This window comes from Nilaparvata lugens, chromosome 3, assembly GCF_014356525.2.
Source record: "Nilaparvata lugens isolate BPH chromosome 3, ASM1435652v1, whole genome shotgun sequence".
In the NCBI taxonomy this organism is placed as follows: Eukaryota; Metazoa; Arthropoda; class Insecta; order Hemiptera; family Delphacidae; genus Nilaparvata; species Nilaparvata lugens.
Window position 1 is genome coordinate 61,416,258 of NC_052506.1, and position 24,428 is coordinate 61,440,685.

At 35.9% G+C, this 24,428-nt stretch overlaps 1 long non-coding RNA gene across 5 annotated transcripts in view; it reads right to left on the minus strand.

Moving 5' to 3' along the window:
- Positions 1 to 24,428, minus strand: part of LOC111059542 — a 61,230-nt gene that overhangs the window by 31,154 nt on the left and 5,648 nt on the right. For all 5 annotated transcript variants that reach the window (XR_005570853.1, XR_005570852.1, XR_005570851.1 and 2 more), the window contains exons 3-4: positions 5,679 to 5,749; positions 2,814 to 3,114 (exon numbers count right to left, since the gene is read on the minus strand). This is a non-coding gene — a long non-coding RNA (uncharacterized LOC111059542). The remainder of the gene's footprint in view (positions 1 to 2,813; positions 3,115 to 5,678; positions 5,750 to 24,428) is intronic.

Consider the following 24,428-nt stretch of genomic DNA (forward strand, 5'->3'; position numbering starts at 1 on the left):
CACATGCATCGCTCGGTTTTAGTAGTCGCCGGCGAATCGCGGCGGTTTTAATCTCAGACTTAACCGAGGGCGAATCGCTCATGAATCGCTGTCATGTGTACGAGACTGGCAAATCGAGTGGCCAATTTAAAGAATCAAAACCTCTTTTTGTGATAGAAAACCGAATCAAAATTCACAACAACTATCATTCATAATTGGATAAAACAATAAGCGTTCTTATTTTCATATTTTCATAAAATTATTCTAATGTAAGAATTATGCATTATTCTCTTAGTTTTTACTTATATACGAGGGTCATTTTCTCAACCTCCAATTAGCGCATAAGTCATAGCCTACATAAAATACGAATGTATGTGAAAGAATAATATCATCACTATATCATTATTCTTCAACAAAATCGCCGTGAAGATTAAGGCATTTATGAAACCAGTGGGCCATCCTACTAGTATCCAGTTCATAAAATTATGCCAAATGAGTTGAAATGCGCTACGACGTTGGAAGATCCTCATTAGTTTGAAAGCAGTGTCTTCCAAGTCGTCTTGAGTTTGGGGAAAGGTATAAGTTAGGTTTATGTGACCAAGGAGGTTTTCACAAGTGATTGAAAATATCCCATTGATTTTGATTTTCTGAAGAAGCCGTTTGGTTGCACCAGTACTATGAGGCCAAATTGTCATGAATCACAACGATTCCAAAAGTCATTTCAAATGACGTCTTTAATTCTCTGACATCATTTATGCTCAATATCATAACTCATCAAGTATTCTGCATAAACGTGAATCATTCTTCCATAGATTTATGATGAACTATTGTCATTTGCTTGCAAAAACAAAAAATGCTATGCAGCTAGCACTAGGTGGGAGACTTAATTGAGACGATCATGTTTATGGTTCTAAAACTCGACAACAATCGACGAACTGGCCACGCCAGTCACAGAGCGTTTGATGGGGAGGACACACTGCTCATCTTTATGAATATTGCGCCGGAGGTTGAAGAAAATGACCATCGTATTATTTGTGACTACATACTTAAGGCGTGTTTTGAAAGGGACTGTAGAGCTGGAATGTAGCATGTGGCAGGTACCCACAGAGCACAATACAACAGTGATTCAGAAGTAAACAGTGAACAATGTTTTGTGTAGTTTGGCTGGTTTTAATTGAACAAAAAAAACAGATAAAATAAAATAAAAATATCTATTACAGTACCCTTTTTTTAATTCCATGATAATTCATGGCTTTGAAAGCCTTTAAAATATCAAAATGTCATCACAATTCCACATTAAGCTTTTTATTTTTCTCTGCAGTAGATTTTCAGAATGCACCAGAACAAATGCAACCAATGAAAGTGCAATCATGTGGCCTACTAAAGAAGAATCACGCGATCAGATGAAATCGGGAATGCTTGAATTTACCAAATTTTTTTCTCAATGGTCAGCTGATCGAAATTCATCAAAACATATCGGTTGGAACCAAAGACCTTGAAGAGGTATTAAATGCATCTTTAAGGTCTTTGGTCGGCACCTATGAACAAACAGGTTTGGTCCTACATGCCGCCGGTAATATCATTCCAATGAATTGGCAAATACCCATTAGATAGCTATTTGCATTTTAGTCAGCTGTTCATATTTTCTGCATTCCATTCCTATAAGCTGCTCTATTTGAAAATGACCCTCATGGGTTGAAATATGTTATGCACCAATAGAATAAAGAAAAGTAATGTAATATTTTTTTATTATTACTTCCATTAAAACTAGTCACTAGGACTAACCATCAATTTTGTTCTCTTATTTCTTATCCTAAAATATTAATTTTTATTGCTAAAGTCTTCCAGTGAAGCCTACAGTTCTAATCTATAATTCTTCTACTTTAAATTCTTTTATTTAATTAATTAGTGCTTCACTAGCACTGCACCAACTCGAAGGGCTTTGTTCTCTTCAACCTCCTTGTGAGTTCAGTGCTGTCTAGTAGTTGGATGACTTCGGTGTTGTCGTGTTGATGAAGACGTGACTCATGATGGGCTGCCAATCGTCTTATTTCACTGGTCACATAGGGGATGTGTAGATCTCGGTGAAAATCGCTGTTCCTTAAGTACCAGGGCGCATTCACCATGTTCCGCAGTACTTTGTTTTGGAATGTTTGTTTGAATCTGATTGATGTTAGATGTTCTAGAGCAGCCCCAAAGCTAAATTCCATACGTCCAGACAAGTTTTAGAATTTGTTTATAAATCAATATTTTGTTGTCCAATGAGAGTTGTGATTGTCTGCCCAACAGCCAATAGATTTTACTGTATTTGAGTCCCAGCTTACTCCTTTTCATCTTGATATGCTCTTTCCATTTCAACTTGGCGTCAAGAGTCATTCCAAGGTATTTTGCTGTGTTGCTGTGTGGTACTACATTCCCATTTAGATTTATACGAATCGGATCATTGATATTTTTGTTTGTGAAGTTGATATGAATGGACTTCATCTCATTCAATCGAATTCTCCATTTTTGGTCCAGTCACTGAATTTGTTGCTAGCATTCTGTAGTTTTGTGGCTGCTTTTTGTACTGTTTCACCTTCTGTCAGTATTGCAGTGTAATATTTATGATAAGTACTGTAAGTGATATTTTTATTGTTACATTTGAATTGGCGAATCAGCAAAAATACTGTTTTATTTATTCCTTCTTCCTTCAAGTAAAACTAGACAAAAGATTACTGACTCAATCACTGTTACCTCAAGTTTTATTGAGCTCGGTGTGTACTTACATGCCACATGTATCATGCCAGCTCTACATTCCCTGTCAAAAAGCGCGCATAGCTACTAAAAACACATACCTGACAACCAGTCATCTGAATATTGCAGTAGTGTGATTTTATTTCGGCCACGACCTCGGAGTCCTGAGGGACGCAGCTTGCAGCGGTTGCAGCCGTGGAAAAGTACACTTCAATGCCAATTGTATCACGTCTTTATTGAACCCTCTCTTTATAGCCGTTCTGTAGCAGTGGAAGGCAGCAATAGTGCTCTGAATTGTTGGTGGAGACCAATTGATCGGTGAATCTGCGCTTCGGAAATCATTGGCCGACAGGTGATGTTCATCCGGTCCCTCAACCTCCTATTATCTCAAACTTGGACGTTCTGTTGAAAAGTAAGTTTTAGTGAAAACTCTAAATATCATTAAAAAATAAACACTCGATTTTGGAGTAGGCGACTATTGAAACACAATGCCGTTTCCATAAGCAAAAATCTATCGTTTTTTTCTAAAAAGAAGAACAATAAAAGACCAGAAGCAGATATAGCGTTTTCTTGTAGTTTGTCTCATGAATGAAGCTTCATTTTATTTGATATATACATAATTCAAATTTATATAAGAAGTAACTATCAGTTCGACATCACATCATTCGAATACAGAACAGTAATACATACAGGGTGTTTTCGAACTCCCTACCAATACTCTACGGCATTGATCCTGGGTAAGAAACATATCTAAATATCATATTTGAATTGTCCAGAAGTCTTCAGTTCCTTACACGGCCATTTTGCTTTTTGCACTCATTATTTTTTTTCTAAATAATAGTTCAACATACGAAATTGAAACTTTGCACAATCATTTATAACTAGACAAAGCTACAAAAAAATTATAATATTTTTCAAATTCATAAAACAAAATGGCGGCCATTTGAAATTTTGTTTCATAAATAACTCAGAAACCGTTGGTTTTTCAAAAAAATTACAAGAATAACTTTTTTAGTAAATTTAATTACCTATCGATTGGTACCTGATTTTTTTAAGATTGGACAGCTTTAGGCAGAAAAATACAAAAGAAATAAATACCGTACAATTAACAGAGGTTGGAACAAATAGCGAAAATTCAAATTATTTGCTCCAAATGCCATCCACCTGCTCAGATACATCATGCCCTGAAACGGTTTTCCATTGACTGGAAAATGTTCACATTTTGGAAAATGTGAACATTTTCCTCTTGAATGACGGCCCCAGCCTCCACAATTCTACCCACAAACTCAATTATTTTTTCTTCGTATTTTTATTTATTTCAGAATGTATTGAAGTTTCTGTATTAATGTAAATAAAAATCATATTGTTAACAAATATTTACCTAATTTTTCTCGTAGTAAAATAAATTACAGTTATTCTAAACTCATGCCAAGACCAATAAGGTTATGTAACATTAATTATTGTTTGAAATAACCTAAAATAGCATACAAATGACATGCAAAGCAGCCGGAGACTGTTACATTGTTGTGGCAGACTTTAGCCGCATACCTTGGCATGCAAAGGACTCAAAAAGCTATGCAGGCATACTATTCACTCAGTAGAAGCATTTTTGGAAGGCTGAGGTGAGTAGGAGAGTAAAATCGAAAGTTAATGTTTCAATCATTGAGCCCATCCTATTGTATGGAAGGGAAAGTTGGACAGTCAGTGAAAAAGAGAAGAGCCAAATAAATGCAGTGCAAATGAAATGTCTCCGAAGAATTGTTGGAAAAACAAGACGAGACAGAGTAAGAAATGACCGCATAAGAGAAGAATTGCACATTAAAGCGGTTGAAACAACAATAAACGAATTCTCTCCTGGAATAGACATCTCCTGAGAATGGACGAATACCAAAAGCCTCGCCAATGCATGGAGGCCAAGGCACAAGGCAGGCGACCGACAGGAAGGCCACGGGTGACATGAGAAGCAACTGTTTCACGGATAGCAGCAGAAAGAGGCAAGACCGTGCATCAGTTGAAGAGAATGGCTGCGGTCAGAGAGCAGTGGAGAAGATGGATCCGAGGCGACCACACAACGCTGTGAGAGCGGCACATTGGGATGGATTAAGAAGCCTTGGCATGCACTGCAACTAACCCCCAGCGGTCACCTATCTCTAAAGCTGCCATATCTCAGTTAATATTCTTGAAAAAATCAGGTAACAATCGATAGGTGATTAAATTTACTAAAAAAAGTTATTCTTTTAAATTTATTGTAAAACCAACGGTTTCTGAGTTACAGGTAGGGCTCCTGCACCAATAAAAACACTAGCTGATATAGATCAGCTGAAATCAACAAATTATTATTGGTGTAGGAGCCCTACCTGTGTGTTGACGTCACCAGAATGCACTATGGCTTTGTTTACGGAGGTAGTGGGTCAGCCCGAGTTGAAAGCAGAGAAAGGTCGAGAGAAAATACTATGTTACTTTCAGTTGCATGCGTCAATGCATGCAACTAATAGTCCACACAACAGCTGATTTTTTACTAAGTTACATTGAGATATTAATTGCATACAATGACGCATGCAATGCATTTCCTTTTGTATTAATAATCCACTCGACAGCTAATTATTTATGATGAATAATTCTATTATAGTCTGATTTTTACGGTAATATTGGCGTTCGAATGAGACTCCTTTTCCTTTTGTATTATCCTTAAGATGCAAAATTTCAAGAAAACTTTTATATCGTCGACGCGCCTTGTTTCTTAGTATTTGTATACCAAATTTTATCCAAATCGGACAATAGCTGCGACTGTAACTGCGGTACAAACAAACGGAAAATAGCCGATTGAGTCCAAACTAAGATATCAGCTTCACTTCGGTCAATGAATTTGCTCATTCTGCTCAAAGAAAACGAATTTCTCATGTAGTTTAACAAAAATATCAAATAGTATAAGAATTAAATATAAAAAAATAGATATAAGTACTCACTCTGTCCAAAATTATAGGCTTCAAGAGAAGTTACAGGTTATCCCCAGCTCACTCAAGCACCAAAATAAATCCTATGAAAAAACAAAAATGAATGAGTGCTGTATAGAAAGTTCACTGTTTGTAAGTACGTACAACAAGATTTTTAACAATAAATTTCACTTAGATATTTTTTAATAGACGATGAAAAGCCAAAGTAGGCTACTGTAATTGAAATGCAACATTTAACTCTTATTTTCCAATCGCTCATTTACCTATTTAGATAAATATTAGCTTTTTAAAAGTATTGAAACTCCATACTAATGTGGAAATGCTACAATCGATTCAAATTTAAACTAATTCCAACTTAGATCTCCATTAATGAAAGCCAATTAATCTGTGAAATATTTTAGTAAGGACTGTCAATTGGTTGGTCATTGTGTTATTTCTGATTGATTATTATATTTATTCTAAAATGAGTAGTTGCGATGTTGGGAGTTATGAATGGGAGAAACGATAATAATTAATAATGATAGGCTACTCCAACTCTTTGTGTTAGCTAAAGCTTCGACAATTTAATTTAGCGCTAAAGTATTCTAGCATATAAGTAGTTGGTTCAGTCCAATCTGACTCACTAACAACCAAGTTCAAATCAGTGGTAGAAGCACAATAGAAGACATCAAGAATCCACAGATTCAAATTAGCCCTACATTAAAATACAAGAGAGACACCAAGCATCCGATACAGTCGCGGGGCATTGGTAGTTATGACGCTATCCCTTTAGGACACCAGATCTGAGACCGTAGTTGTGTCCTAGAATCATAGTAGGGCACTGACCCGAACTACTGCCATTTTACACTGACAACACTGATGTTCTAGCCTGGTGTCTTATTTAAAAAGAATACGAAACTTTAAACTTGAATAGTAATAGAATAAATTTTGTAAAATGACTTCAGAAAATATAGGTAAATAATAGTAAACCAATTATGGAAAATATTTTTCCTGACAATACATGTTAGTTGATAAAAGTGCAATTATAAGAGAAAACCTGAGTAAAATCTTATACAAGAATGTTTTTTTACTAAAAGTGGTATCAGGCCATCGAAATATTACAAAGAAAATATCTGTCGAAAGGATTTTTGAAATTTATAGGAGTTATGATAAGAAATAAGATGGGGTGTACCACAGCCCAGTGTTATATTAGTGATTAATTTTCATAAATAAAGTACTCAATCAATCACTCTCTCTCTCTCTCTCTCTCTATATATATATATATATATATATATATATATATATATACGGTATATATATATATATATATATATATATATATATATATATATAATTCATTCTATAACAGGTTTAAAGGTTTTTATTGTGGGATGGGTGGGGGATGGTTGTCATGTGATCGTTCTAGGGCCAGACAGTTTCAGTCATTTGTTCCAAAAGATGTTTTTTTAAAGTCAGGATGAAGTTCGCTCGGCTCTCGATGGACCTGATAGAAACAGGAAGTGCATTCCATGCACGACAGGCACTGACTAAGAAGGATTTTGTGAAAATAGTAGTTCGATGATTGGGTATCCTTAAAGTACTTTCTCCGGTTCTAGTATGTGAAGCATTTATCCTCCTACCTTCAGAGACAAATTTGAAATCATCTTTAAAATAGTTCGGATTACCGTATTTCAAGATATCTCTAACAAGCTTGACTATTCGAAAAAGCCTTTGATCGGGAAGCTTTAATGTTGAACTAGCAATGTGGGCTGTGGTGATATGATCATGGCGTTGGAGAGAGTAGACGAAACGTAGACAATAATTTTGGCACCGCTGTAGTTTATCATTCAGAGTGACTTGCATATCGTTAAGAACAGAATTACAATACATTAAATGTGGGAAGATGAGAGATTGAACCAATAATAATTTAATGTTTCTAGGGAGAATATCGTGCATTTTCTTTAATGCATGCATGGCTGAGAATACCTTTTTACAAGTTTTGTTCACTTGTTCTGACCAGTCAAGAGTATTATTCATATTGATGCCTAAATTTTTAACTGAGCTACAGTAAGGAATGTCATTACCGTCTACACTAATTTTGTGAATCGATTCAAGGTCAATATTGTTTATAAGACGAGAATATCCAATTATAATGGGTTGTGTTTTCTTTGTCCATTCCACTATCGAATTGATATCCTGATTCATTATTCCAACTGTTTCATTAATTTTTGTTATGGGACAGTTTAAATAGATTTGAAGGTCGTCTGCATAAGTATGGAAACTGGAGAATTTGATAATGGAAGAAAGGTCATTGGCATACAAAGTGAAGAGGAGAGGGCCTAAAATTGAACCTTGTGGTACTCCATGCATAACGTTTTTCCAAGTAGACTTTTTGTCACCGACAGATACACATTGTTCCCTACCTAATAGATAGGATTTAAACCAAACTAACGAGTTGTGACTGAAACCAAGAATAGCCAACTTATTCAGAAGGACTGTATGATCAACAGTATCGAATGCTTTAGAAAAATCAAATAGGGTGAGGATGGTGCATTTTCTTTGGTCCATAGCTAACCTTATATCATCAGTGACACGAAGCAGAGCTGTCTCAGTTGAATGGAATTTTCTAAAGCCTGATTGAAAGTTATGAAGCGTACTATTGTTGTCTAGAAATTTTACAACTTGAGCATGAATGAGTCTTTCCAGCACTTTGGACAATGCAGGTAAAATACTGATTGGTCTAAAATCCTCAACTTTATTGGGTGATGGAACTTCATTTAGAGGGCGAACCAGAGCAAACTTCCAGTTTTCAGGGAAAATGCCTTCTTCAAGGGACTTGTTGAAAATGTATGTAATGGTTGGTAAAACAGCAAATAACATCTTCTTGATAAATTTAATAGGAATTTTGTCTACACCCGTAGCATTACTATGAATACGTTGAATTGCTCTGAAACTGTCTTCTTCTGAGATTGGATGAAAATGAAATTGATCAGAAATTGGTAAATCTAAGTTTGTAACCTGCTCTTCAAGATCATCGATATGATTAGCAATGACAACTTCATCGCGTTGGTTAGAATGTGAAACGAAATGATCATTTATATTGTTCAATAGTAAGTCTATTTGTGGATTCGATTTCTGTTTGCCAAGACCAAATTCTTTTATTCCCTGCCAAAGTGATTTAGAGTCTTGTCTATTGTTCGTCATAAACGAATTCAAGTACCTAATCTTTGAGTTCCGTAATTCCTGTTTAACTCTATTTCTAAGGCTCCTATACTCTATCAAACTGTCCAAGTCAAATGTCTTTTTAAATGTTCTATGTGCTTTGTCTCTACGTCCCATCATCTTAAGTATGTCTTCAGTCATCCACGGTACTCGTCGTTTTCTATTAATCCTCCTTGTCACATAAGGTGCATGTTGTCATACAAAGTCAAAATCCAATTCTCGAAAGTCTTGACCATGTCATCAACTGAGGGTAACGCTTCAATTTGATGCCATGGAGTCTGAGCCACATCAGTCAGGAAGGCGGCTTCATCAAAGTTTTTGAAGTCTCTATAAGTGATAATTTTCTGTTCTGGCTTAGGTATCTTATGGGAAAGTACACAGTAGATCAAATCATGTCCAGAAATAGCTGGGACTGGGATTTGGCCTGCTTGAACAACCTCGTTAGGATCACTAACAATGAGAAGGTCAATGAGTGTGTCAGATACATTAGTATGATGAGTTGGATCGAGAGGTAAAATAGTCATGTTTAGGCATTGGAAAATAGTAGTCAGTTGAAAGTAGTCAAAGTTACGATTTGTCATGTTCAAGTCGGTGTTCATATCCCCCATAACTAGTATACGGCTATAACAAGGCATAAGAGAAAGCAAGGCATTTTCAAAATCTGTAAAATGACCTATTTTTGGTGGGCGATAACAGATACCAACAAGTAATTTATCAGTACTAGATAAGGATAATTCAAGTAGCATAAACTCTGGTCTGGAACAATAATCTTGTTTAGATGTGATTAAAACTTTTGTTTTGATACCATCTTTCACATAAATTGCTACACCCCCACAAGCTTTATTTAATCTATCATTCCGGAAAAGATTATATCCAGGTAATGCAACAAAATTTGATGAAATACTAGGCTTCAAAAATGATTCAGAAATTCCAATTATATTGAAGTCCTGAAAACGGAAGATTGCTCTGAGTTCATCAATGTGGCAGCTGAGGGATTGGACGTTAAGGTGAGCAGCCTTGAAAAGTTTTTTGGAAGAGTGGAGCTTATTTGCTAGAAACATACCTGCGTCATTATTACTATTATTGAAATAATCATACCTACTTGAGGGCGAGCGAGCTGACGTGTCAGTGAGAGGCATCATGGAAGCAGCAGACCAATCGTGAACCGACCTAAGAACGACACATGACGGGGAAAATGGGGATGAAACTGATAAAACTTAACCTAAATGAAAAAGTCTCTTGATTCGAGTGCATCCTGTATGCCTTGACAGTTCGGCTCCCTTCACTATTTAAAAACACTAGTTCAAAAAATTCACTAAACACATCAATAAGATGTAGATGTTGTGATATGTGGAGTTACGGTGATGAATAATTCACCTAATGGTGAATAAGATGAAGATTGAGGAAGAAATGGTAGTGGGAGATCTAGTCCAAGTTGAGTCCAAGAGAGAGAGAGAGATTGATTGATTGATTGATTGATTGACTGCCTTTATTAAAAAACCTAGGAGGGCGAAGTTAGGGCGCAGCCGGCCCTCTCTTACACTTAACCCTCCAATACAATTCTAAGTAAAACTAAAACACTGTACAAGAGAGAGAGAGAGAGAGAGAGAGAGAGATGATTTTAATGAACCTGACTTTTGTGAACATTACAAAATATATTTCAATTGACTGGAAATAAACTTAAGGCCTTAAGAAATCAGGAGAACCAAAATTAATACAGATATCTTCAAAAATAAATTAATTCAGCAAACAAAATCTAAGGTTGAGAAGTTACTCAAACAGGAACTATGAGGACTCTAGTAAAATTCGAACTAAAACAAAACAGGTTTACAAGATCAGCCTATTCTTCACATTACAGAAAATTAACCTTTTAAATCTATTTTATAGTCCCTAGGCGCCTTTCATTATTTTTACCCCAAAAGGACTTAGATTGTGTCAGAGGTGATTAAACATTTTAAGAAATGCCAATCACACCAAACACAGTATGTATTGGCGAACCCCTCCCCTTTTTGAAACAGTCATATTCCACTTCGTTTTACCTGTTTATCTCTTTTTACGACGAATTATCTTTTCATACCTTGTTCCGTTGATCGTACTGGGTATTACCGGGTGATTACAAATGAAATAGACAGTTTGAATAGCTTGTAGAGAATTTATTATTTAAAAGTTTAGATAATTACTTACATGATTACATAGAAGAATTCTTGAAGTTCTTATTGAAAATTTACAGATGTTCAATGTGTGCACCATTTGCAACACGACAGATATCAACACGGTAGTCAAATTCTGACCACACACGACTAAGCATCTCACGGTTAACTGTAGCAAGAGCATTTGTGATTCGTTGTTTATGATCATCGATATCAACAGGAAGCGGTGGTACGAAAACTCTGTCTTTTACATAGCCCCACAAGAAAAAGTCGCAGGGCGTTAGGTCCGGACTACGAGGTGGCCACGGCTGAAACACAACGTTTTCCTCACTTGCACGGCCGATCTAGGAAGATGTTCATCCAGATACCCTCTGACGTCTGAGTACCAGTGAGGCGGAGCTCCATCTTGTACAAAAATGAAGTTACAACTATCTTCATGGAGTTGAGGCATTAACCATTCGGTTAACATGTCCAGATAAATTCTTCCGGTTACTGATGGTTCTTGGAAGAAGAAAGGCCCGTAAACCTTTTCACAAGATAAAGCGCAAAACACGTTCACTTTAGGAGAATCGCGTATATGCTGTACAGTCTCTCTTGGGTTTTCTGTTCCCCATACTCGTACATTATGTCTGTTAACTTTTCCACTAATGTGAAAAGTGCATTCATCACTGAAAATTAGGCGATTAAACAATGTGTCGTCATTTTCAAGACAATGTTGCATCTCTTGACAAAAATTTTTACGTACAACTTTATCATTGTCATTTAAACTTTGTACTAACTGCAATTTATAAGGTGTCATTTTCAAACGTTTCCGCAGAATTTTCCACACAGTAGGTTGAGGAATTTGCAATTCTAAACTCGCTGATCTAGTCGATTTTCCTGGACTTCGTACAAAAACATCACGAACACTATCAATTTTTTCTTCTGTAACAGAAGGTCTTCCAGTACTCTTCTTCTTACACACACATCCACTGCTTTCAAAACGTTCATACCAGTCATAAATTGATTGCCTTGTTGGTGGTGGTTTACCGTATTTTGTTCTGAAATGACGCTGCACAACAGTAACAGAGTTTGTTTTGGCTAATTCAAGAACACAATAAGCTTTCTCCACTTGAGTAGCGGCCATATTGCTAAACTAAACTGGCTGTTGTAACACGGAGCAGCCAACAATAGCCAGCAACAGTTCTACCAACATAAATTGATTCAGCAAACAAGAACTTTAACAAAATCTAAGGTTGAGAAGTTACTCAAACAGGAACTATGAGGACTCTAGTAAAATTCGAACTAAAACAAAACAAGTTTACAAGATCAGCCTATTCTTCACATTACAGAAAATTAACCTTTTAAATCTAATTTATAGTCCCTAGGCGCCTTTCATTATTTTTACCCCAAAAGGACTTAGTGTCAGAGGTGATTAAACATTTTAAGAAATGCCAATCACACCAAACACAGTATGTATTGGCGAACCCCTCCCCTTTTTGAAACAGTTCATATTCGACTTCGTTTTCCCTGGTTATCTCTTTTTACGACGAATTATCTTTTCATACCTTGTTCCGTTGATCGTACTGGGTATTATATTGATTTGATACTGACGGTTTATTGTCGTCCCTGACACGCCCTGCGAGTCCGTAGTACAGAGCCCATTGGTAGAAGAAACCACTGCGGCCTTATAATGATGCGAGGGTTCCTGGTCAATTGTGAAGGCCGTGGGTCGTCAACTCGTAAACCGCTCTAGGCGGAAATTGTTCAAGTATAAAATCGAGCCATTCTCGTATCTCTCTCTCTCTTCCCTAGTTTTACATGAAATTTATTAAAGCATAATAGAAGAAGAAAAAAATACTAAAGAATGTATACAATTTGGTCACAACCAATGAACGACTACATATTTTGACTAGAATCCAGAACTAGAATAAATTGCAACAAAAATCGGGCAGATACAAAGATGTCCCCTGGTTTCAAAGTTATCCAAGTGACGGGCAACGCCCTAGCAAAACCCGGGATAGAGCTCAATCAGGCTTGCCAATTAAGAAAGGACAAAAATTAATTCCCCTCATAAGCATACCTCTCTCTCAATAATAAAGTGAGAGAGAAGACAAGTAGTGGTACCGATATTCCAGTTCTCACGCTGTAAAATGAAGACATCAGGCAACAAGCGATAACAAGACAAAACTACACGACGAGAAAATTGTAATGTATATTACCATTACAATACTCCTCCTTTTTACTATGTGGAACACATGACTCAAAGTGAGACGCCAATCACATCGTTGAGCAATTTTACAACATCTCTCATGTAAGTGAGAACTTGGTACATTACTGAAACTTAAGTTAATATGACTTCCTAAAGCTAATCGGTGACTAGATGGTATTTTCAAGACAAAGCTACAATTCAATGAACATAGGATTCCAACTTCTTGTAAATATGGAGACGATATAAAGGTACCTCCTTGATAAGTCTGGTGTCCGTGGAAACAGTTTCTCTAGAACTTTCAATGGAGAAAATAGTAGATGACATGGCTAAATTTTCACAATATACTGTACTGGCCCTTCTCATTAGTTTGAAAGTTGTATTCATGAGCGAGGTCTACTGTTCGCAGAACTACTAGTATCTTAATGTGCCAGGTGGCTCGGCTTGTTACTACTATAACAAGCTACAAGCACAAAGTAGAATGAATCACTTTCTTCTCTGTGGCTACAAGAGTAATGAGCGATTTAATGGCTCCGATTGATGCGTCTCCAATCGAATGTATAGTGTGTGCAGACATTAATGATTTTTATTTCAATTATCCAACATTTGAGCCTTTGAGGGATGGTGGCAAAGCGGTGACCCATCAAAACATAAGAAGCTATAAGAGAAATATAGATGAATTTATCATTATCCTAATTAGTCTCGAACATCATTTCAGTTGTATAATATTGACCGAGGCATGGCTGAATGACGAGAGTGACCTCTTAGATATCCCAGGGTATAATCTATTCACATCTTACAATAGCTTCAATCAGTGTGACGGAGTGGTAGTTTACATTGATTGTGAGCTTTCAGTTAATTGTAAGGAGATTCAGCTGGGTGATGTGGCCACCTGTCTGTCCATCGACTTTGACTGGCAGGGTACACCCTGCGAGCTTCTTGCGGTGTATCGCAGTCCAAACTTATATTTTAGATTGTGATTTGGTGTAGAAATTTGAATGGACATAACCTATAATATTTGGACAATTTAAAACTAGATTAGGAAATTGAAAAAGTTTTAGGCAATAGCCTGTTTTTTCTTTTCCAATTCTTGTATTTTTTTTTGCTAACCTTATAAATAAATAAATAAACTCAAGCCTACCCCTATTCTTAAACGCCCTGGACAGTCATCTTATAGAATCAGCAAGCCGTAATAGGGAAATACAAATTCTAGCCGGGGACATAAATTGTGATATTCTGAATGTTTTTTTCAGGTTCGTTAGAAGAGAAATATATTGACACAATAAATGAAGCAGGATTGACAGCATGTGTAAACAAGGTGACTAGGCCATCCAGCGGTACTTGCATTGACCACTATTTTGTTAAAACACGACATTCCTTCACTGTGTCATCTACAATTGTTCAAACTGCCATAACAGATCATTATAGTATTTGTATGAGTATTCAATCAAGTAAGAATAATAAACCATCCGATAAGGTGGAATATTTTTCATAGATTGATTATCTAGGTATCAGAAATTCTCTTTCTTTACAGAACTGGGCCGAATCACCAATGAAAATAATATTAATTTGGTCACTCGCCTTTTCACTGAAACACTCCAGAATTCCATAGATTCAAATACTAAAAGAATACCGGTTACTGCAAAAAATAGTAAATTAAAGCCATGGATCACTACAGGTTTAATTCAATCAATCAGGCATCGAGACAAACTGAAAAAGAGACTCAATAGACAACCCTTTTGTATAAATCTAAAAAATGAATTTATCCAATACAGAAATACTCTTCATTCATTGATTAAGCAAGCCAAATACAATACCATTACAGAAACAAAATAGAAGAAGTTTCCAGTAACCCTAAAAAATTCTGGATAACAGTAAATGAAGTTTATGGCAGACTCGAAAACTCGAAAACAAACATTCCCTGTCAATGAGTTTACGTGTGATGGCCAGACTTCCGTACAACAGAGTGCCGCTGAAATCAGCACTAACTTTAATAAGTATTTTGCCTCAGTTAGGAAGCAATTGGCAGATTCTATAACTCCATTGGGCGAGCCAGAATTAAATGACTCTGATCATGCTGTAGATTGCGTGTTCAAGTTCCAGCATGTTGAGGAGGAAGAGCTCAGGGAGTTTGTTGCTAGTATAAGAGGTAATAGTGCCCCAGGCCAGGATCATATACCTGCTAGAGTAATTAAAGAATTTTTGTGTACTGGAATATGCGCTTAAGTACTGTGGTGCTATATTTAAATGCCTCACGTTGGGCCGGCAAATCATGTAAAGCGTGATTTTACTCGCCTCACATATGTAGAGAGATTTGCCAAATCATGTAGTGCTGAATCTAAATGCCTCACGTTGGGCCGGCAAATCATGTGGAGCGGTATTTGATGGCTTCACACATGTAGAGTGAATCTTGTACTGAGTCAATGGTGTAGCGGCTATAAATTTTGTAATTGCGTGCGTGGACGCTGAATGTACACCAGACTGATTGATTCACTACAAGATTCAATACAATTGTCGGAATCGCGGGAGGCCTAAACGCTCGCTCACCCTTGATTCTTCTAATGACAAATTGTATAGTGATGAAATTTTTATAAATAGTGTAGCGATCGCTAAACACTGAAGACGGATACCTTAAAATTATTACCTGTGAAGAATGAGCATACAAAATCATACAGGTCGAGCAAAAATCCCGATGTAGATAATTTACGGGACTGCGTCTCTAATAAGTTCTGGAGGATTAAAATACGGTATTTGGACCAAATATCGTTCAGAATATATTTCGAGAACAGAGTCTTGTCGGGTTTTAAGCTCTATTGTAGGAATTTATATGATCTCTGGCTGCCTCTGCTGTACAATTGATGCATTCGCTCCTAAGTCGAGGTAGGTAACAGATAAAAGCCGATATATGAGCAGGTAAGGACAAAGAATAAATATCTCGATCTGACCCCACTCGCTACATCCACTTAGACCTGTTCCAATATCCAGCTTAATTCAATTATTCCAATGATCGTATTCGATCGGTTCTTGATGATATAGAACGTATCAGACACAATAATTGACAGGCTTAAGAAATAATCGAACTCAGAAAGCGAATTAACAAAACTGAAATATATTACAATAAAATATGCAATCATACAGTGCAGGTTCAGAATTTGATTTACAGGTTGATAATAATTTAGCATTAACAGAATAGTTAAAAATTTTCTTGTGCTTGCATGATACCATGCGTGATTCAACAGAATTTTACAATTGATAAAATTGAACAGTTTTGAAAAAATAGTGAAAAAATGAATTATAAAATATTTTTAAAATGCTCGGGGTCGTGGTTCAGGCAGCGGAGGATAGTTAATCAACTACAAATTCTTATAAATTAAATATGAATAAATTCTAGGCTCTTAATGCTAAAGCGCTTGTCGGCGTGGCCAATAATTTAACGAAGAAAAAATTTATGTTTCTGCACTGAAATATTTTTCGAAGCGTAGATTGGGGCCCCTTATAACTTATAACTCACGTGAATTTCCTTGGCGGTCGTGGTTTTCTTCTTTAGATCAAAAATCGTTTGATCGGCGGCAATCCAGGCTTCGGTTTCAGCACGTGGGGAATTTTAATTTAAATATCTCCTTCACCGAATTAATTAAGGGATAATTTACTTTAAGCTTTTAAATTTATCGATTGATGAAAACAGAAATTTACAAATAACAAATAATTGGCCTAAAATATCGGCTCACAAATAGAACATTTAAAATCGAACAAGAAATTTACAAATAGGTCTTTGGTAACTATAAAAAGAGATCTGCACGGTGAGGATTTCAAAAGGGAAGTGCTGTCTTTTCTCTAAGCTTCTAGGCTAGACCTTGCTTCTCAGAATCTCGATGTAATAATTTGCATAAAAATTTGCCATTGGTAGAACGCTTGTGACGTAAACATGACGTCAGTGGCAAGCAGTAGAATACAATTCCTTTAATTACAATAATAATTCAATTTATGTAATTCTTAAAACTGCTTAATCTTATAGACATAGTTCCTCTCATACAATGTACATGTGCTAGTGTAACTGATAAGGCAGGGTTGTGTCTGATAATAGATTAACATGTGTTGCTTTCAAACGATCACCTCTTGGTGCTATTTCTATGCACTGTGATTGGCTTAGACCTGCCAAAGAGATTTAATTACCATGTGGTTCAGTTGAATTAAATCATTAATAAATTAATATTCTTGTACAATTTTTATTAGGTTTGAGATTGTTATAATTAATTTCTGCCATTTTATCAATAATATAATTTCATGCTATGACCTATTTAGTTACAATAAGACCTGACATATAATATAATTTCTTAAATAATAAATAATTTCAACGATAACACATACATTTTATTTTTTTATTTGAAATTCTTGATCCTTTATGATAGTTTTGATTTTTAGAGATGGTATTATATCTTACGTGAAGCCAGCGTGACATTTGACAATACTTTGAATCAGTCAGCTGCGTTCGAACTGTTTTAAAAACATCTGATCGATAGTAAACAAAGTGTAACCTCAAAATCAGTGAGCGATTCATAAATAATTTGTGCTTTATTTGCAAAATAATTATAATTTTATTGAATAATTTTCCTAGAAAAATATTCAGTACAGAACGGTACTCTTATCAATATACAGTTATTGATAAGTAAGCTTTATCGCTCGGTCGCTAACTATTCCTTTAGCAAATTCTTTCATTTTAAAAGGTAATCACAATTTTTCTCTCTTTTCATGAGATCTATTTGAAAGATTCATCACACAAAAGCCCCCAGGATATTTTAATAGGTAATTGGGAGACGAGTCGAAACAATGACTATTTGAAAAATCCGATATTGTGATGAATACACTATTTCATCTCCTTACTTCTACGAAAACTCAACACTTAACACTAAAAACAATATATCGTGCACTTTTGGCTACGAAAAAATAAATAATTGATTGTTCCTTCCATTGGATACAATCGAAATACAATAATTAATGAGGTCTCTTTGGATCCTTCATTAAAACAACTCCACAACTTCCATTCACGGGTGGCTTATGAGCAGACCCATAACTATAACAAATATACAAAATTTCACATATTACTTCTTAAGATTTGAACAGTATTTGCAACAAATATAGACTTTCATCATTTTTTCATAGTTATTACAGGTTTCGACTCTTTGTTTGGCTTTTACATAAATTGGGTGAGAGTGTGATTTTACTTCGGTGACTTGACAATCGTCTACCGTTTGACTCGAGCAATTTCTTATTTGCGCTTAGTACGTTGCGTACAAACAGGGTTACACTTGAAATGGCTTTCTTGATTTTTATCAATGTTGGTTACAAATATTAAGTCCTTAAGATTATATTTATCAATTTGAATTTCAATTCATGATCTTTTGATGCAACAGTAATAAATTTCACATTTGAAGGTAAGAATTTCATTTTCTTTGGAGTTTTTTAGAGATACATTCATATAACACAGAACATGCGCATTTCGTGCAATTCAACATAAATATATATTTTTGGTTGCGTTTTTGCATATAATTTCACATTAAATGACAGGTTACAATAATTAAATAACGATATTGCTTTGATTCTATACATTGACTCTAGGATTTCGCACACATTGGTTGGTGGGACGAAGAAAATTATCGAACAGGCTTTGGTTCTGAATAGATTTTTCTATTGATTCTGTATTTCGAGGTTAGATTTACACATTTTTTCAAATAAACTTTGTTTATTTTCTTTCCTCCTATTCACTACTAACTTCATGTTATTTCTAATTTATAATTATTTTCCGTGGATACTATAATTCTTGTTTCTATTTTTCAGTTGTGCAGATGATACCAGGCGATTGTTTCGGTGATGACTCTGACACGAGGTGGATGGCTTGATCAGGTTGGTAAATTTTTAGAGTTGTTTTGTAGTTTTATTTTCTTCTGTTATTAAAGTTGATTTCGGTTTCTTCATTTGAAGTGAATTAATAATATTTCCTTATTAGCTGAGATGCGGCGAAGTTTAGGTTATGTTGATTAGGCTGCAGTAGAAAGATGCTAGTCTGCAAAGATATGATTCGGTGGGTAGGCTGTGACCATGAAGAAGTTTGATAGCTGATGTACTTCACAAATGTAGCTTTTAGTGATTAAACATATTTCTTTCTTAAGCCCCCATCTAAATTTGATTCCGGTGTTATTCAAAGGTCCAATTCCGATTTGCAACTATCCGTTTTATCAAACTTGGCTTAAAACGAATGTGCCGACGAAGTAGGTAGATCTCTTCAGCCAATGTTGTTCTTCTTTGTTTACCGGTGACATGTAGTTTGATCTTTTTAAACCTTACATGCCGGTGGTGTCTGTGTATTTTTCCGAATAATATTTTCTTTTCTGCATGGCGGGTACAGTCCGTTTGATTTCAACCGGACATGACTGCGGTGGTTGTAGGTTCTTCTGGATATTATTTTCCTGTTTTCTTGAATGCTGGTAAAAGATTTGATGTAGGATTTCAGCCTTATATGACGGCGGTGTAGATAAATTTTTCTTGAGACCATTTTTCTTTTTGTGAAGCTGCTATTTTACTTGTGTGTTGTTTGGATTTAGAGGTTTTTATTTTCAGTTGTGACTTTGACTTTTTGTAATTTTCTGTTTCATTTCTATTGTTTATGTGACTATCTTCATGAATGCTGGGTTTATATGTTGCAGGCGCTGTCCTCGGTGGATGGACGGTGATGTGGGCGGTCGGCGGTCCGGGCTGCTCTTCTACGCGGCGGGCAACGTCCTTGGACTCCCGGTGTCCAGCGCGCGGTGGTACGGGCTGTCCCTCTACCTGATGGATGTCGTCCTCGGCCTGGCGGGTGATGTCGGCTGGTCCCTCTCGGCGTTCTGCGGGGTGCGGCGCGACTTCAATCCTGACATTCTCGGTGGGTTGGTTTTCCATACATGTGTTATGTTCGCTTAACTGTTTTATGTCCTCTCCTTCGATTATGTCTGCTTCCGCATGCATGGGCTCAATCTCTGGTCCAATATTGATTTCCATTGCATGACACTTCTCCTCAATTTGCCGTGTTACCGTCCTGCTTTCCTCTACTGCTTCCTTCAACCTTTGTTCCGGTTTTTCAAAATCCTGTTCATATACTTTCTTTAATTCTTCATTTGTTTGTTTGGTATCTTCAATTATTTGGTCGTAGTTCTTATCTATATTGTTTAGTGTTTCATTCATTTGTTTCTTTTCTTTCTTTATTCTTCTCTTGCTTGTTTGTCGGCTTCCCTTGCCTGTCTGATTTCTTCCCTCCACTGTCTATTGTCTTCTTTTAAGTTGTTTATTGCTTCATTTGTTTTCTCATTCATCTTGGTTATTGCTTTCAGGAGGGTGTCCATATCCATGGCGGGATCGGGTGTACATCTAACGGTCATCCGCTGGTTCTTCATCCGAGCAACAGTACGAGAAATGGGAGTTCCTGTCACTGGGGCGTCGTCGTCCGTATGCTCTCCCGATGTTTCGTCCTCCGGCTCTTGGGCGGCCGATGGATCTTCCACTAGAATGCAACTCTCCTCCACCTGCGTCGAAGATAAATCATCCAGTACATTGGGATGGAAATCGGCGGATGCGGTGGCAGATGCGGATGGCGGCGAACAATCGGGTGAGATGTCTTCGGTGTCCGACAGACTTGGATTGACCTGGTCGTTTCCTGCCATGTTTTGTGAGAAAATAATGCAACAAACGTGTGCGGTGAATGAAAACGTGAAAGTGTTGACGTGATATACAAAATAATTAATAAGAAATCCAATAGAAATTGCTATAGCTTCGTAGTGAGTGAAATACAGAAAAAGTGGTTTAACAATGTGTTCAGTGATAAAATGAGTCAAGTTAGCAATATCGTTAACATAAAAATGACACGAACATACAGGATACACAGTGAACACTTATGCGGTATACAGGTACGCCTCTTATAATTTATTATTACTATTATTATAAATATTTTACTTTTATAATTTCTTGCCGCAATTCTATATATAGGCTAGTGTTCTTTGCAAAATTTTATATAAAAGCAGTGATGCTCTGCTTGAATTCCACAATATATCCGTGATTTAATTTTACTTCCCTCTTTATGTTTTAAAAACTTTTAAAACTGTAAATAACTTCAATCCTCTTTTCTGTAAATATTTATAAATTGTTTCAATATAGACCTAATATTCTTCAAATAATATGACCTTTCTTATGATATCTCTTATACCTATGACTTATAGTACGACCAATTTTCGAATAACACGATAATAAAATTCTGAGTTCGATTTTTTCTCTAAAAATTCATCAATCGATAAATTTCTTTTCTGTTCAAAAATTGGGTATGGTACTTCTTGTTATTTTATATAATAGTGAACAGTTAATATTAAATTCGAAAAAATTCACAACCATAAATTTTTCAAAAAATTTTCCCGTTGTCAGCGCTATAGTATACTGAGCAACTAAATAATCCTCGTAGTCGATTATCCACCTCTTCAATGCCTATCACTGTTGGGCGCCAAATCATGTGGTGCTATATTTAAATGCCTCACGTTGGGCCGGCAAATCATGTAAAGCGTGATTTTACTCGCCTCACATATGTAGAGAGATTTGCCAAATCATGTAGTGCTGAATCTAAATGCCTCACGTTGGGCCGGCAAATCATGTGGAGCGGTATTTGATGGCTTCACACATGTAGAGTGAATCTTGTACTGAGTCAATGGTGTAGCGGCTATAAATTTTGTAATTGCGTGCGTGGACGCTGAATGTACACCAGACTGATTGATTCACTACAAGATTCAATACAATTGTCGGAATCGCGGGAGGCCTAAACGCTCGCTCACCCTTGATTCTTCTAATGACAAATTGTATAGTGATGAAATTTTTATAAATAGTGTAGCGATCGCTAAACACTGAAGACGGATACCTTAAAATTATTACCTGTGAAGAATGAGCATACAAAATCATACAGGTCGAGCAAAAATCCCGATGTAGATAATTTACGGGACTGCGTCTCTAATAAGTTCTGAAGGATTAAAATACGGTATTTGGACCAAATATCGTTCAGAATATATTCGAGAACAGAGTCTTGTCGGGTTTTAAGCTCTATTGTAGGAATTTATATGATCTCTGGCTGCCTCTGCTGTACAATTGATGCATTCGCTCCTAAGTCGAGGTAGGTAACAGATAAAAGCTGATGTATGAGCAGGTAAGGACAAAGAATAAATATCTCGATCTGACCCCACTCGCTACATCCACTTAGACCTGTTCCAATATCCAGCTTAATTCAATTATTCCAACGATCGTATTCGATGGTTCTTGATGATATAGAACGTATCAGACACAATAATTGACAGGCTTAAGAAATAATCGAACTCAGAAAGCGAATTAACAAAACTGAAATATATTACAATAAAATATGCAATCATACAGTGCAGGTTCAGAATTTGATTTACAGGTTGATAATAATTTAGCATTAACAGAATAGTTAAAATTTTCTTGTGCTTGCATGATACCATGCGTGATTCAACAGAATTTTACAATTGATAAAATTGAACAGTTTTGAAAAAATAGTGAAAAAATGAATTATAAAATATTTTTAAAATGCTCGGGGTCGTGGTTCTGGCAGCGGAGGATAGCTAATCAACTACAAGTTCGTATAAATTAAATATTAGTAAATTCTAGATTCTTAAGTGCTAAAGCGCTTGTCGGCGTGGCCAATAATTTAACGAAGAAAAAATTTATGTTTCTGCACTGAAATATTTTTCGAAGCGTAGATTGGGGCCCCTTATAACTTATAACTCACGTGAATTTCCTTGGCGGTCGTGGTTTTCTTCTTTAGATCAAAAATCGTTTGATCGGCAGCAATCCAGGCTTCGGTTTCAGCACGTGGGGAATTTTAATTTAAATATCTCCTTCACCGAATTAATTAAGGGATAATTTACTTTAAGCTTTTAAATTTATCAATTGATGAAAACAGAAATTTACAAATAACAAATGAATTGGCCTAAAATATCGGCTCACAAATAGAACATTTAAAATCGAACAAGAAATTTTTACAAATAGGTCTTTGGTAACTATAAAAAGAGATCTGCACGGTGAGGATTTCAAAAGGGAAGTGCTGTCATTTCTCTAAGCTTCTAGGCTAGACCTTGCTTCTCAGAATCTCGATGTAATAATTTGCATAAAAATTTGCCATTGGTAGAACGCTTGTGACGTAAACATGACGTCAGTGGCAAGCAGTAGAATACAATTCCTTTAATTACAATAATAATTCAATTTGTGTAATTCTTAAAACTGCTTAATCTTATATACATAGTTCCTCTCATACAATGTACATGTGCTAGCGTAAATGATAAGGCAGGGTTGGTGTCTGATAATAGATTAACATGTGTTGCTTTCAAACGATCACCTTCTTGGTGCTATTTCTATGCACTGTGATTGGCTTAGGCTGGCCAAAGAGATTTAATTACCATGTGGTTCAGTTGAATTAAATCGTTAATAAATTAGCCGAAACTACAAGGTTTTTGGGCCACTCTGTATCTAGCACAAGGAATTTTGCATGAAGAAATTGGTTCTGGACTTCTTTTATGTACCCAAATAATATACTAAGATATCAGAAAGTCTACAATATAAATTGCAAGCACCAATAGATATAGTGACTGGACTATAAGTACCTATAATATACTAGTTTGTATACAACCAAAAGTTTCTTTTTTTTAGTTTTCAATTTTCAGTTATTTATTTTAGCGTATAGTTGGTATCATTTGGAAAATCTTATTGCTCATTTGTATAAGCTTATTGAGGCCTCGCCAGGCTGACCTGTGTAGGGGTGAGCTACACACAGATGTATAGTATAGTCTTTGTAGGGGTATTCCATACATTTCTATTAGAAATATTGTAATTGTATTTAATATTGTATAAATGCATTTTCTGGAATAAAGAATATTTGAATTTGAGCTTATCAATCAAAGTCCGATTAGAGTTTTGTTTTATTTCATAGAGTGTAATAGTTATTCTAAAAGTAGAAATATTGGAAAAATTTGAATGAAACGCACACAACTGAAAGCGTGACTGTTACAGAATTGGTTACCAGTACTCATAGTCCTACACTCTTTCAAAATATGTTGTAATTGCTTTTATAAAAGGATAAAGAGTATCAGTACTTCTTGATAGAGGAAGCTCTTCAAGTTTTATAAACACTATTAAGTATTTACACTA